Source organism: Helicoverpa armigera, chromosome 20, assembly GCF_030705265.1.
Source record: "Helicoverpa armigera isolate CAAS_96S chromosome 20, ASM3070526v1, whole genome shotgun sequence".
Lineage (NCBI taxonomy): Eukaryota > Metazoa > Arthropoda > Insecta > Lepidoptera > Noctuidae > Helicoverpa > Helicoverpa armigera.
The window spans coordinates 10728969-10744191 of record NC_087139.1 but is presented as its reverse complement, the minus strand read 5'-3'; positions in this window follow the sequence as shown (position 1 = coordinate 10744191).

The following is a 15223-nucleotide window of genomic DNA, read 5'->3' as shown; positions in this document are numbered from 1 at the left end:
AACCTAACCTAACCTAACCTAACCCAACCAACCCCAATCCCAATCCCAACCTAACCTAACCTAATCCCAACCTAACCTGTCCCAACCCAACCCAACCCAACAACCTAACCCTAACCTAACCTAACCCAACCTAACCTAACCTAACCTAACCCAACCTAACCTAACCCAACCCAACCCCCAACCCAATCCCAACCTAACCCAACCTAACCCAACCTAACCCAACCTAACCCAACCTAACCTAACCTAACCTAACCTAACCCATCCCAACCCAACCCAACCTAACCTAATCCCAACCAACCCAACCTAACCCAACCTAACCCAACCTAACCTAACCTAACCCAACCTAACCTAACCCAATCCCAACCAAACCCAACCCAACTCAATCCAACCCAACCCAACCCAACCCAACCAACCCAACCCAACCTAACCCAACCCAACCTAACCTAACCTCCAACCAACCTAACCCTAATCCCAACCCAACCCAATCCCAACTCCAACCCAACCTAACCAACCTAACCCAACCCAACCCAACCTAACCTAACCTAATCCCAACCTAACCTAACCTAACCTAACCTAACCTAACCTAACCTAACCTCCCAACCCAACCTAACCTAACCCAACCTAACCTAACCTAACCTAACCTAACCAACCTAACCAACCTAATCCCAACCTAACCAACCTAACCCAACCTAACCTAACCTAACCCAACCTAACCTAACCCAACCTAACCTAACCTAACCTAATCCCAACCTAACCTAACCTAACCTAACTCAACCCAACTCCAATCCCAACCTAACCTAACCTAACCTAACCTAACCTAAATCCCAACCTAACCTAACCTAACCTAACCCAACTAACCTCAACTAACCTAACCAGTCTGCTGGCAGCCACCACCGCGAGCGCCACGTTTTTTCCACGCTCCGTCGCAAAAAATCGGGAAAATAGGTTTTTTCGCGTAAATATAGTAGTGCTATATATCCTCGTACGCGTCTCAGTGAGGAGAACATAGAAGTGAAAACCGCCCGAAAATCGGAGAAAGTATGTGAAAGTGGTGCTTAAAAAACTGTGATTTTTGGTGTTTTTTCGAAACGCTGCAGCAACGAGATCGACGACCCCCCACTTTTTTGGGGTCAAAATAACCGGCTTGAGGAGCCCCGTCGTCTGGACACTATCCGGGATTTTTCCGGTTGAAAAGCGCCGACTTAACCCCAGAAAAACACTTTCCACGTGCCACCTGGTTCGACATCCGACATAGTTGGAACGGCGTGTCACATACCAAAAGACGCGTCTTGGAAAGACGAGTCTCCTGGTGCTGGAATCAAGACAATCGGACCACCCTGGACGGAGCTGCAGCCCTTCAAAGGTTGACAAAACTGTGATTTTCTTTGGTGACATTTTCCCACAAAAGTAAATCGATAACCCCCCATTTTTTTAATTTAAATAGCCATTTAAATACCTTTTCTATATTATTACCCATTTTCAGATTTTTCCAAATTGTAGTTTTCTCAAAATTTCCATTATAAAATACAGTATATAATTAAAACTTTTAAATTGTTAAATTAACCCCTGTTATTATTAAAAATCCTTAAACTTTTCATTTATTTATTATACTTTGATAGTATCTTTATCGTATACAATTATTAAAATCCACTTTAATTTAAATTTAACACATAAACAAGGGCCTTTGCGGTCAGTGTGGGAGGGTGTCACCAAGAAAACCCTACAGAAGAGGGTGAAATCACCCCTGCGCGCAGACGCAACTTAGTTTAATAGATAGGTTAGGTATTAACGAATAAGTTAGTTTTTAAATTATAATTTTCGGAGCAAAATTCAGGTCGTGGTAGTAGTTAACGATTTTGTAAACAAACGGATAAAACCGCATAACAAAGTTAACTACGAGATCGCGATCTGAAAATCGACTTCGAAAATAACAGCAAATCTCTAGTTTTTACACCGGCACAGGATAGAACATAGTCAAAAACTATCCCCCACGTTTTCAAAAATCCTGAAAACTCCCTAGAACAGGAAATAAACAGACCTAAATTTTTGTAAACAACAAAAAATTAACTCCGTCCTAGGGGTAGGAAATTCGCAAACAACTCGTAAATATTGAAGGGGGCACCTATACATGTTTGCAAAATATCTTCTTACAGACCTTAACACGTGCTAGCCGAAACTACACCCTAAATACCTAAATTATATCAACTAATTCAAGGGTAGTTCGAAAGGGGTGACACATTTTACAAATATTCAACGGGCAAAATAAAGGTCTCGACAAGAGCTTTAAAACAAGACCACTCTCGACAAAATCGGTCCAGGAAAAGCCGAGCTATCTTCCTTAACAAGTTAAAAATTTACCCGACATATCAGGCACGGTTAAAAAAGGAGGTTATGCTTTTATCATCATCATATCTCATAAGCCAGGGGAGATAGACGATTTTTGACCCCAAATCCGGCCTTTGTGGTGTCGAAGACACCACGGTTAAAGTCGGGTATAAAACGTCCATCCCCCCTGGTTTGGACCCCCTCCCCCATACACCCTAAAATAACATCCTTTAAAACCTGATATCTCCTAAACTAGGGAGATAGCTCGTTTCTGACCTCCTCTGCCTTTGTGGTGTCGAAGACACCACGGCAGAAGTCATATAAGAGGAACCCCCATAATTTGGACCCCCCCCCCCTACCCCCAAATTTTTCTTTTAATTTATTTTTATTTTGCTTTAAATTTACTTATATAGTATTCTAATCCATGCCGAAATCTTAAAATAGTGTATAGTAGACCTTAGGTCTTAAAGCCTAATTAGACAATAGATTAAGTTGTAATCTATAATACATATTTACTGACTTTATACATTTACATTGATTAATACTTATACACCCATCGATTCTGACCCCTATACAGGGTCAGATAGACGTATCGACAACGTTCCCCGACTCACCCGCTAGGCCCACCGCACACATACATTATACACACACAACCCGCACTACTACAAATACACTTTACATACCTAGGCAACACAATGTACCGCACACCGACAACCTCCGGCGCCGCCACAAAACCAGCCACCCCCAGCCCCTCTGCAATTACAACTGCATCGGCAGCGGCGCAGGACGCCGCTAAAACCTTCATCCGGAGACCAGATCGGAAAAGGAGATCGCTGGATAATATGGCGGTATACCGGACGGAGGACTACGCGACGAAAACTACGGACACACTTCAGGAAGTCATGAAGACCTTTGAGGACATTCCCTCAAAGATCAAAGAATATTCTCAAATGAGAAAAGACATCAAGACCTTCCTGGAGGTACAGTCTGACAAGGGCCTCCGCGCCCTGTTTGAGCTTTGCAAGCGGGTAACCAGCCTGGAAGCAGCGGCAGACAGGACGCGGGCGCCCAGTACGGTCGGGCCGCCTGGAAAAGATGTCCACATCATTGACAAACTGGAGAATGTCGAGACTCAGCTGCAACTTCGGCTGAACAAGCTCGAGGAGAAGATGGTGCTGTGCTTCGACGAACAGAAGACTCTGCGTGACGATGGCGGGTCCGACATCATCGACAAGATCGTCGACAAAATCGACGAGGCTAAGGCGGCCATCAACCAGGCGACGCAAGGCGTCAAGGTGGTGAGCCGCACTCAGATAACCCTCGACGAAAAGCTCGACGGTATTGCCGGTGATGTCGCTGCTACCAAAGCAACGCTGTCTGAAGTCGCGAAGCAAGCAGCCATCCGAGCCTAGGTCGTACGCGAGCGTCGCAGCAGCCAAACCCGGTACTGGTTACCACTCGATGGCGGTCACTCTCGAAGGCAATCAGGAGACTGCCGACGAGGTGCTCGAGCGAGTGAAAAAGGCGGTCGATGCCAGGAGTACTGGCCTAAAAATTAATAAGGTTCGCAAAGCTAAAAACCAAACCGTCATCTTAGGGTGTGACACAAAAGACGAATTAAATAAGGTTAAACAAACAATCTAGGGTCAAGGTTTAATAGTTACACATATAAAAAATAAGAATCCGCTCGTCATCCTAAAGGACGTCTTCCTGCAAAGCGATGACGAGGAGTTAACTAGGGCGCTTCACATTCAAAATGCAGAAATATTTGGAAATCTATCACAAGAAGAAATCGAAACAACTATAAAATTCAAAAACGGACAAAACCCCAAAACCGCGCATGTCATTGTCCAGGTCAGTCCCGTTTGTGGAGGAGGATGACGGAGGCTGGGCCCCCTACCTGGACCTGCAAAGGGTCAGGTGGAGGACCAGTCTCCGCTCATCCAATGCACGAAATGCCTGGCATTCGGGCACGGCCGGAAATTTTGCACGGAAAGTACAGGTGCAGTCACTGTGGCGGCCCGCATCTGCGCGAGAAATGCGCAGATTTTATTGCGGGCAACGAACCGCGGTGCTGCAACTGCTCGCACTCTAGGCTGCAGAACACCGAACACAATGCCTTCAGCGCCGAATGCCCCATTCGCAAGAAATGGGACTACCTGGCTCGTGCAACAACGATGTACGTTTGACTCACCACACATCACCCACACAATTACACACATAAACACACAAACCATATACAATTACACAAACCGGGAGTACAATAAACACTGCAACAATATAGTGGTAAAAATAGACATGGAAACCGGACAAACACAATACAATCAAAACACGATATGGAAAATATATAGTGAATATATACATACATATCGAAACACACAGAAACACACAAACCAACAATAACAAGATGTTTTATAAATAAAAACAGTTTAAGAAAAGTAATAAATATATATAAAATAAGTTTATATATATATTATTAATATAAATATACAAAGAAAGGAAACATATATAGGTAAAATACACGTGAGCAAACCACAAAATAAAACGAGGCCATATCCTAACGGTTGCATCCAACTGTGAAATAATAAGTACCCAAAGTAAATAAATAAAAATATGTATGTACCTACAGAAACATAGGAATGCCCCTTCGTCGCTGGTGACAGTAAGTGCGCTTCTTTGTGAAATTATGTGAATTATGTAGATAAGATTATTTATTATCTAAGTGTCATACGTGTAACCAATGTAAGTGTAACCAAGCAGTACTTAGACTAAAAATAAGAATAAAAATGTTAAATAAAGATAAATAGAAAGTAAGTTCCCAACTTTGTAATGTTATCATAAGTTATAAGTAAAAAGTAAGATTTATGTAAGCCAGATAAAATAGATATTATGTAATAACGAGTACTTAGAATATAAGAATAAAAAATGTTAAGCTAAGAAATACTGGAGTAAAAGTGTAAACATAATAAAATACAAATATAGATAATAAGATTTAAATGTAAAACAGTTAAATATAACCAAGCAGTACCTAGAATAAGAATATAAAATGTTGTAAGGAAACTGAAAATACATAGTCTAATAGTTTTTATTTGAAATATAATAAAACCTTAAAATTTCACCCCTGAATAAAACTATATAGTAGATAGGTTATTAGCGGAAATCCCATCCGGCATAGAATAAAAGATGACGAATGAATGCGTAAAGTATGCGGCTTGAAAGTGCGAGAGGCATAGATGCGAGAACTGGAATGAATGAGAATGAATAACAAGATCCTGCTGTTCTTATGAGCGGGGAAAGAGAAAAAAAAAAAAAAAAAAAAAAAAAAAAAAAAAAAAAAAAACCTAACCTAACCTAACCTAACCTAACCTCCCAACCTAACCTAACCTAACCTAACCTAACCTAACCCAACCTAACCTAACCTAACCTAACCTAACCCAACCTAACCTAACCTAACCTAACCTAACCTAACCTAACCAACCTAACCTAACCTAACCTAACCTAACCTAACCTAACCTAACCCAACCCAACCTAACCCAACCCAACCCAACCCAACCCAACCCAACCTAACCTAACCTAACCTAACCTAACCCAACTAACCCAACCTAACCTAACCTAACCCAACCTAACCTAACCTAACCTAACCCAATCAACCTAACCTAACCTAACCTAACCTAACCCAACCCAACCTAACCTAACCTAACCTAACCTAACCTAACCCACTCCAACCCAACCTAACCTAACCCAACCTAACCTAACCTAACCTAACCCAACCCAACCTAACCTAACCTAACCTAACCCAACCTAACCTAACCTAACCTAACCTAACCTAACCTAACCTAACCTAACCTATCTAACAACCGCTTTGGCGCCTAGAATCCACCAGTTTCGCCATAGAAATTGTAATTCTGCATAATTTGTTCTAAATTTAGTACTAAAAACCTGTTTTGACCATAACTTTAAAAAATTCAACTACACTTACCTTTCATATGCACACCGTTAGATAGCTCGCCGAGGCGCTTTAACGACACCCACGTGCGGATAGCTTTACCAAACGTGAGAAATTGCCTTATCATCGATTTTCATACTCACCGGAAGTTTACCTGTACTGAACAAAACCGCCATACATCTGAAGACACGTTTGGAAAAAACCTCGTATTTCTGCGTTGTTTTCGCTTCTAATCATCTTACCTTGGCTCTGTCCAACCCTAGACACGTTATATACTGTCTAGGTGCGAAATAAATACACTTTATATCCTTACATACCCTATACATATAAACGTTATTTTTGATTAAATAGTTTTACCATTGTTTAGCGCTAATTAGCTTCACTTATTAGCGATCCAACTTTGCTTACCTGTCGGGGCTGGTGTCTAGACCGCTTTGTGCGCCTAGAATCCACCAGTTTCGCCATAGAAATTGTAATTCTGCATAATTTGTTCTAAATTTAGTACTAAAAAACCTGTTTTTGACCCATAACTTTAAAAATTCAACTACACTTACCTTTCATATCACCGTTAGATAGCTCTCGCCGAGGCGTTTAACGACACCACTCACGTGCGGATAGCTCTTACCAAACGTCAAAAAATTGCCCACCCACCCGCCCTTTAGGCAGATTTAAGCTGTGTATAGGAAAAGGGGAGCACTTTCGGTCCCATTTCTTAAAAATTTTTTATTACGGAAATATAATCCCTGGAGTGTCCTGGTTCCGGGGCGATAAATTTGCTCACCGGCGTCCTGGTACTCGACTAGGAACCCCTCAACCTTCAAAATAGCGTTTATTTCTTTCTTACTTTATATTATTCTGAATAATTTCTGTTTTATTGTGTAACATTTTCTCGTCTATAAAATCCTTTGTATTCGGTCCCGCCCAGAGTTCCACGGCGCGTGAACCGGTGAAAACTCTTGTGGATACCGCGATGGCGCCGTCTAGCGGCGAAGTCTTATCTCTTCCGGCAACGGCAGCAGATGCCACTAGCACCGAGTCGTGCATCAGCACGTTAAACAAACTCGCGGAGTGCATCGCGGCTGCTATTGCCGAAGGGAAAAGGTCACGACTGCCAACAAGCGACTCATAAGTTCTGCGGCAAATGAGATTCGGTGCGTGGCCGCTAAAATACCACCTTTTCCGCCCCGCAGGAAATCTGCGCGACCCAAGACGGAAACCTGCGACAGGAAGCGCAGGAGCTTAGCGCACCTCGCCACGATCGCGACACCACTCACTCCCGCACCGTTGCCCAGAAGCGCGCAGGCGGCTAGCGCCCCGGCTCCTCGTCCAGTCTCTAAACCACCTCCGCCTAACAAACCTGCCTCATCGTTGCGCCGCAGGGCGACAGCATCGTCCCAACACGTCAGGACGTAGTGCAGTCGTTCAAAAACGCAGTCAGTTTCCGCACCACTTCGTACGCACCGTCTAGAATACAGGCCGTGTCTAATAATAAGTTACGAGGAGTTCGAGACTGAGCAACAGCGCGATGAAACACCTCAAAACTCGAAAAGTCCTCACAAATCACTGCTGAACCGGCCAAGCTATTGAGGCCAATGATCATTCTCAAGGGAATATCATTGACACGCCATCGGAAGAGCTGGTCGACGTCATCCGCGGCCAAAATGAAGAGCTGACAGCCCTCGCTGTTGACAGCGATGACCTGCGGCTCGCATTCAAGCGAAATAACCGCAACCCAAGTTGTACAACGCCGTCATCGCCAAGCCCACCATATGGCGCAAAATAATAGACATGGCGCGTCTGCGTGGACTACCAACGGTACACGCAGAAGACTTCTCCACATTCCTCCAATGCAGGAAATGCCTGCAGTTCGGTCACATTAAAGCAAAATGTACCGCGACACAGGCACCCTGCTCTTACTGCTCGGAAGAGGGGCACGTTACCAGCAGCCCCTCTGCGCGAGAAGAAAGGCGCACCTGCGTGCTACAACTGCTCGCACAATATCAAATTCAAGACTACCCATGACGTCGGACACTTGGCCACCTCCAACAACTGCCCTCGAGTGAAATCAGTCAAGAACAAAATTATTAACCGTACTGATTATGGACAATAAACGCATTAAAATATTACAGTGTAACATTGATCGATCAAAATAGTCTTCACGAATTTTTACGTATTTTATAATGGCCAATATGACATCGCCTTGCTGTCCGAGTTATATAGGCTCTGGCAAAGAGGTGAAGCCGATTTCCGGAATAGACATCTTCCAGTACTCGAGAGGGTCTAACGTCAAGGCGCATTCTTGTGAAGCAGGGGCGCGCTGTGGTTTTGGGAGAGTCCAGTCTATCGACTGCCAATCTATGCGTCATCCAACTCAAGACTGGTCATCAGAAATTGTACCCCGCTTATGTGGAACCTAACGACGATACATCGTCCACGCTAGCGGCCATCGACTACTTCCTCAAAACTACATCGCGCTACAAGTGCATACTTGAGGTGACTTCAACGGCTGGCACCCAGCATGGGGAAGCACTAGATCAAATCCGAGAGGCAACGACTTAATGGAATTAGCACACACTAATGACATGTACATCTGCAACACTGGCGACACCCCGACATTCGAGACGGTGACGCACGGGCGCGATCGATCGTCTATCATAGACGTGACATTAGCGTCCGGCCAAGCTTCGATATGGTCGGAGAGTGAGGGTCAACCTTGAATGCTGCACCACGTCACAGCATAATGCCATAGAGTTTCACATAAACACAGAGAAACCAACATCATCTGGTACAGGCAACGTCTCAACTTTCATGTTTAACACCGAAAAGCGGACTGGGCAGCATTCAGGGATGCCTGCAAGAGGTGGCACTTTCCGACATACTCGACAGCGACGTCAGCACTCTAGACAAGGAACAACTTGAGGCTCTCATCAGTCGTATAACATCGTTGATACGAGATTGCTGCAAGGAAACGATGCCCATCAGAAGTGGAAAAGCCAAGCAGAAGCCTCCTTGGTGGAGCGATACGCTGCAGCGGCTCAAGGAGGAAGTCATAAGCCTTCACCGGCAAATTCACTCGGCAAAACTATCTAGCCCCTTGATGCTGCTTGAGGAACAAGTCATCAAAAAGAAGCAGTATAGCGAAGAAATGAAACGCGCATCCACCGAAAACTTCCGTAAGTTTTGCGAGCTACAAACCAGAGAGAACGTCTGGTCCCTCACCAATCGCTCCTTAAGGAAACGGCACCGAGAAGACCTCCCACCACCTTAAAAATAGGAGACAGATACACTGCTGATGCAGAAGAGACTGCAAGCGCCTTGCTCAAGCACTTCTACCCCGATGACTCTCCGGATCAAACGCTGGAGCAGAGACAGTTGCGCACCCACTTCAACAATTATTCCATGAACACCCTGGATGATCTCCCTTCACGGAGGAAGAGGTGCTTGAGCAACTTAGCTCCATAAGTCCGAAAAAAGCTCCCGGATTGGACAATCTAACATCAGATATTTGCCATAAGTTCACAAAGATATACCCCCGGCTCATGACAGATATTTTAAATAGATGTCTCTCACTCCAGTACTTTCCTGGAGCGTGGAAGGAGGCCTACGTAAAGATCATTCCCAAACCGGGCAAAGACGACCACATGGATCTTAAATCCTACCGCCCCATAGGACTGCTTCCGGTCTTCGGGAAGTTACTGGAGAAATTATTTATCAAAAGGGTCGTCCATAAAGCAGAGTCGGAGAATAAACTCAACAACAACCAGTTTGGCTTTCGGCAACAAAGAAACACGACGCTAGCCGTTCACACCGCTCTGGACTTCATCCGCCTCGCAAAAGAGAGTAAAAAACTTGTAATCGCGGTCTCTTTGGATATCAAGGCGGCGTTTGACAATGCTTGGTGGCCCGCACTCTTCCAACGTCTCGCCAATCTTGGTGTGCCCAATAACATCTACGGGCTCATCGATTACGTCAGGGATCGAGTAGTCACTTTGGATCACGCCGGAGTGCGCGCGCGTAAAACACTCACAAAGGGTGCATACAGGGTCTGCGTGTGGCCCCGTTCTGTGGAACATGATCTGGATGAACTCCTAGACATGCAGCCCAACGGGATGCCACATGCAGGCCTTTGCGGATGATGTTCTCCTCGTAGTCACCGCTGACAACACTGAAGAACTCCAGGTGGTGTCAAACACCGTCCTGACAAAATTAGAAACTGGGGAGCAAACGTTAAACTTAGTTTTGGACCAGCTAAAACACAAATTATTTCACGCCGAAGGCCAAGTCTGTGCAGCTCCACATGGACGGGCAGACTTGGCATTCGTGCCTGAAATTAAATTGCTCGGCATCATCATTGATGAAAAGCTCTTATTCAAAAGACACCTAAAATACGTTAGGTAAGGCCCGCGCATTTACAACAAACTGTGCATCTACGCGAGGCCAACCTGGGGTACACCGAAAACACACGCACCATATACCTGCATGTCATCGAGCCGATCGTCACCTACGCTGCGGGAATATGGGGTCAGGCAAGGCAGAAGAGCGCACGCAAGGATCTGGCCAGCCTGCAACGAGGCTTCGCGCTAAAGGCCATCCGCGCCTTCAGGACAGTGTCCACTAACGCTGCACTGGCGCTGGCGCAGCTCATTCCACTTGACCTCAGAGTCCCGAGGTACATCAAATCGAGCAAACTCGCCTTACAACACCACTTCCTTTTGCCAGAAGATATTCTGCTGGAGCGACCCACACCTGTACGCGAACTACTGCACCCAGCTTTGAGAATCACTAAATCCCATCTAGACCACGAAGAAACGGACGAAACGCACCAAATATATACCGACGGCAGCAAGCTGGACAGTGGCGCTGTGGGAGCTGCTTTTGTGTGCTTTGACCCAGGTGGCTCAGAACAACCGACCATAATTAAAAACTTAAACTACACGACTCTTGCACGGTCTTCCAGGCTGAGCTCTTCGCCATCCTGAGGCCTGCAAAATGGCGACTCGCAAATATCAAAAGACCGTCATCTACACAGACTCCCAATCTTCACTACTAGCAATAGCAGACAGAAGCAACACTCATCCACTCGTCACACAGATACACAAAATTATACACACGCATCGCGACACAAAACAGATCACATTAAAATGGGTCAAGGCACAGGGGCAATGTCGGCAACGAGGCTGCCGATGCCGCGGCAAACTGGCGACTCAGCTTCACAAAACACCTGACTACAGCTCGTTCCCAATCTCGTATGTTAAACATAAGCTCCGCATGCATAGCCTGGACCTCTGGCAGGCACGTTATTCATCCAGCGAACAAGGACAGTACACCAAAAATATTTTCCCAAATCTTACCGACATCAAACAATTCCGAAAACACACAGACATTCACTTCCACACAACACAAATACTCACCAACCACGGCTTCCATAAAACGTACCTACGTCGATTCCACATCACTCCGGACGACTGCTGTCCTTGCAACACCAGTACACCCCAGACAGTGACGCACCTGCTGACAGATTGTCCAAGGTTCGCTGCGGGCGAGGCGCCATGAGTCGCGCTGTGCGCGTACTATGACATTGACCGTATAGCTTGCCAGAACTACTTAAGAAAGAGGAAGCGCTGGCAAGTTATACGGAGTTCGTAGTCACATATATTCGGGTCTTAAAGCCTACAATGGAACCTAAAATAATATATTATATTTAATTATTTATATATCTATTTTCTTTATCTATTAAAATCCTATTTATTTATATCAAATATCCTATACCACTTTTTTGCATTCAAATCACAACTGTGACATCTTGGGTTACGGCAGCAAACGTATCAAATCGCGCGAGCTGCCGTCACCAACCACAATGTGAAAAACATATAAATTAACTGAAACAAAGTTCAATAAAAAACCTAACCTAACCTAACCTAACCTAACCTAACCTAACCTAACCTAACCTATCCCAACCTAACCTAACCCAACTAACCTAACTCCAACCTAACCTAACCTAACCTAACCTAACCTAACCTAACCTAACCTAACCCAACCTAACCCAATCCCAACCTAACCTAACCTAACCTAACCCAACCTAACCTAACCTAACCTAACCTAACCTAACCTAACCTAACCCAACCCAACCCAACCTAACCTAACCTAACTCAACCCAACCTAACCTAACCCAACCTAACCTAACCCAATCCCAATCCCAACCCAACCTAACCTAACCCAATCCCAACCCAACCCAATCCCAACCTAACCTGGCCCAACCCAATCAACCCAACCCAACCCAACCCAACCTAACCTAACCCAATCCCAACCCAATCCCAACCTAACCAACCTAACCTAACCCAACCTAACCTAATCCCAACCCAACCCAACCTAACCTAACCTAACCTAACCTGAATCCTAACCTAACCTAACCTAACCTAACCTAACCTAACCTAATCCCAACCTAACCTAACCTAACCCAAACCTGAATCCCAATCCCAACCCAATCCCAACCCAACCCAACCTAACCCAACCCAACCTAACCCAACCCAATCCCAACCTAATCCAATCCCAACCTAACCTAACTCAACCTAACCTAAGCCCAACCTAATCCCAACCAACCTGAATCCTAATCCTAACTCTGTAACCTGAACCTAACCTGAATCCCAATCCTAACCTAACCTAACCTAACCTAACCTAATCCCAACCTAACCTAATCAACCTAACCTGGAATTCCCAATCCTAACCTAACCTAACCTGAATCCTAACCTAACCTGAATCCTAATCCTAACCTAACCAACTGAATCCCAATCCTAACCTGAACCAACCTAACCTAACCCAACCTAACCTAACCTGAATCCCAACCTAACCTAACCCAACCTAACCTAATCCTGAACCTAATCCCAATCCCAACCCAATCCTAACCTAATCCCAATCCTAACCAACCTAACCTGAATCCTGAACCTAACCCAACCTGAACCAACCCAATCCCAACCCAACCTGAATCAACCTAACCTAACCTAACCTAACTCAACCTAACCTAACCTAACCTAATCCCAACTCTGAACTCCAACCTAACCTAACCTGAATCCCAACCTAACCTAACCTAACTAACCTAACCTAACCTAACCTAACCTGAATCCCAATCCCAACCTAACCTAATCCCAATCCCAACTCAATCCCAACCTAACCCAACCCAACCCAATCCCAATCAACCTAACCTAATCCCAACCCACCTAACCCAACCCAACCCAACCTAACCTAACCTAATCCCAACCCAACCCAACCCAATCCCAACCTAACCCAACTCCAACCTAACCCAACCTAACCCAACCTAACCTAACTCCAACCCAAAACTCAACCTAACCTAACCTAACCCAACCCAAAATCCCAACCCAACCTAACCTAATCCCAACCTAACCTAACCTAACCTAACCTAACCTAACCTAACCTAACCTAACCTAACCTAACCTAACCTAACCTAACCTAACCTAACCTAACCTAACCTAACCTAACCAACTAACCCAACCCAACCCAACCTAACCCAACCTAACCTAACCTAACCTAACTAACCTAACCTAAAACCCAACCTAACCAACCCCAACCCAACCCAACCTAACCTAACCTAACCTAACCCAAGCCACCTAACCTAACCTAACCTAACCCAACCTTGGTCTTGATCATAGAGAGTCCCACTTTTAGCAACCTAACGTAAAGAAACCTAACTTTCAGTAACCTAACCTAGTGAAACCTAGCTTTAATTAACCCAACACAGTGAAATCAAAGCTTCAAAGTTAGGTTTTACTAGGTTAGGTTACTCAAATTTAGGTTTCTTTACGTTAGGTTGCTAAAAGTAAGGTTTCGCTACGTTAGGTTGCTAAAAGTTAGGTTTCTCTGCGTTGGGTTGCATGCCATGGCAAATGGCAAACATGTTTTTAAGCACATATTTAATTGTACCTACCATCTTACATACATGCACCTGCGTGTGTATGTATGTATACACATGTTTATGGCAAATAAATTATTCTATTCTATTCTAGGTTGCTAAAAGTTAGGTTTCACTGCGTTAGGTTGCTTAAAGTTAGGTTTCACTACGTTAGGTTGCTTAAAGTTAGGTTTCTCTGTGTAGGATTGCTCAAAGCCAGGTTTTACTACTTCATGTTGCTCAAGGTTGTGATCGAATATTTATATATAGGTATTGCTGGAAGTCCATAACTTTGCATCGTTTGATTTCAGGACGTTAGTTCTTATTTCTTGAGGTTCCAGTAAGAGAAGGTAAGGTTTTAGATGTTTAGTTCTGTATGTAAGAAGGTAATACCACTGTTGAAAACCGCATATTGCGGTTGTGTATTTAACATTATATACTTACTTTTGAAAGCTTATATGTCGTAAAATATTTTCACTCTGAGAGTTAATTTATGATAGATATATATGACAAAACATGTCCTTTCTTATCGGGCCTATGGAGTGCGACTTTTGTGTGCCAATATCGGCAAACCATACGTTATTATGTGTCTAATTAGGTTTTTAAATAATTTAATGAAACCTACCTTCCTAAATGCGATTACATTTGTCTGAATTTAGTGACTGAATCATTTAGACGACTGAATTTAGTCAAGTGTAGGTAAAGGGCTTATTACACTTGACTAAATTCAGTCGTCTAAATGATTCAGTCACTAAATTCAGTCAAATGTAATCGCATTTAGGAAGGTAGGTTTCATTAAATCATTTAGAAACCTAATTAGACAAACCTATTTAGACGACTGAATTTAGTCAAATGTAATAAGCCCTTAATAAGCCCTTTAATGACTGACTCTCATGTGGTGTTCCAATTCTCGCAAATTGTTTGAAAAATTCTTTTTTTTTATTTTTACGTATTTTTTTTTCTTTGCGCTGATCGACATATATTAACTAGTATATTAACGTACTTAATTTAATGTTATTAGGAACGACGCACCCGATATTTGTAGCAGG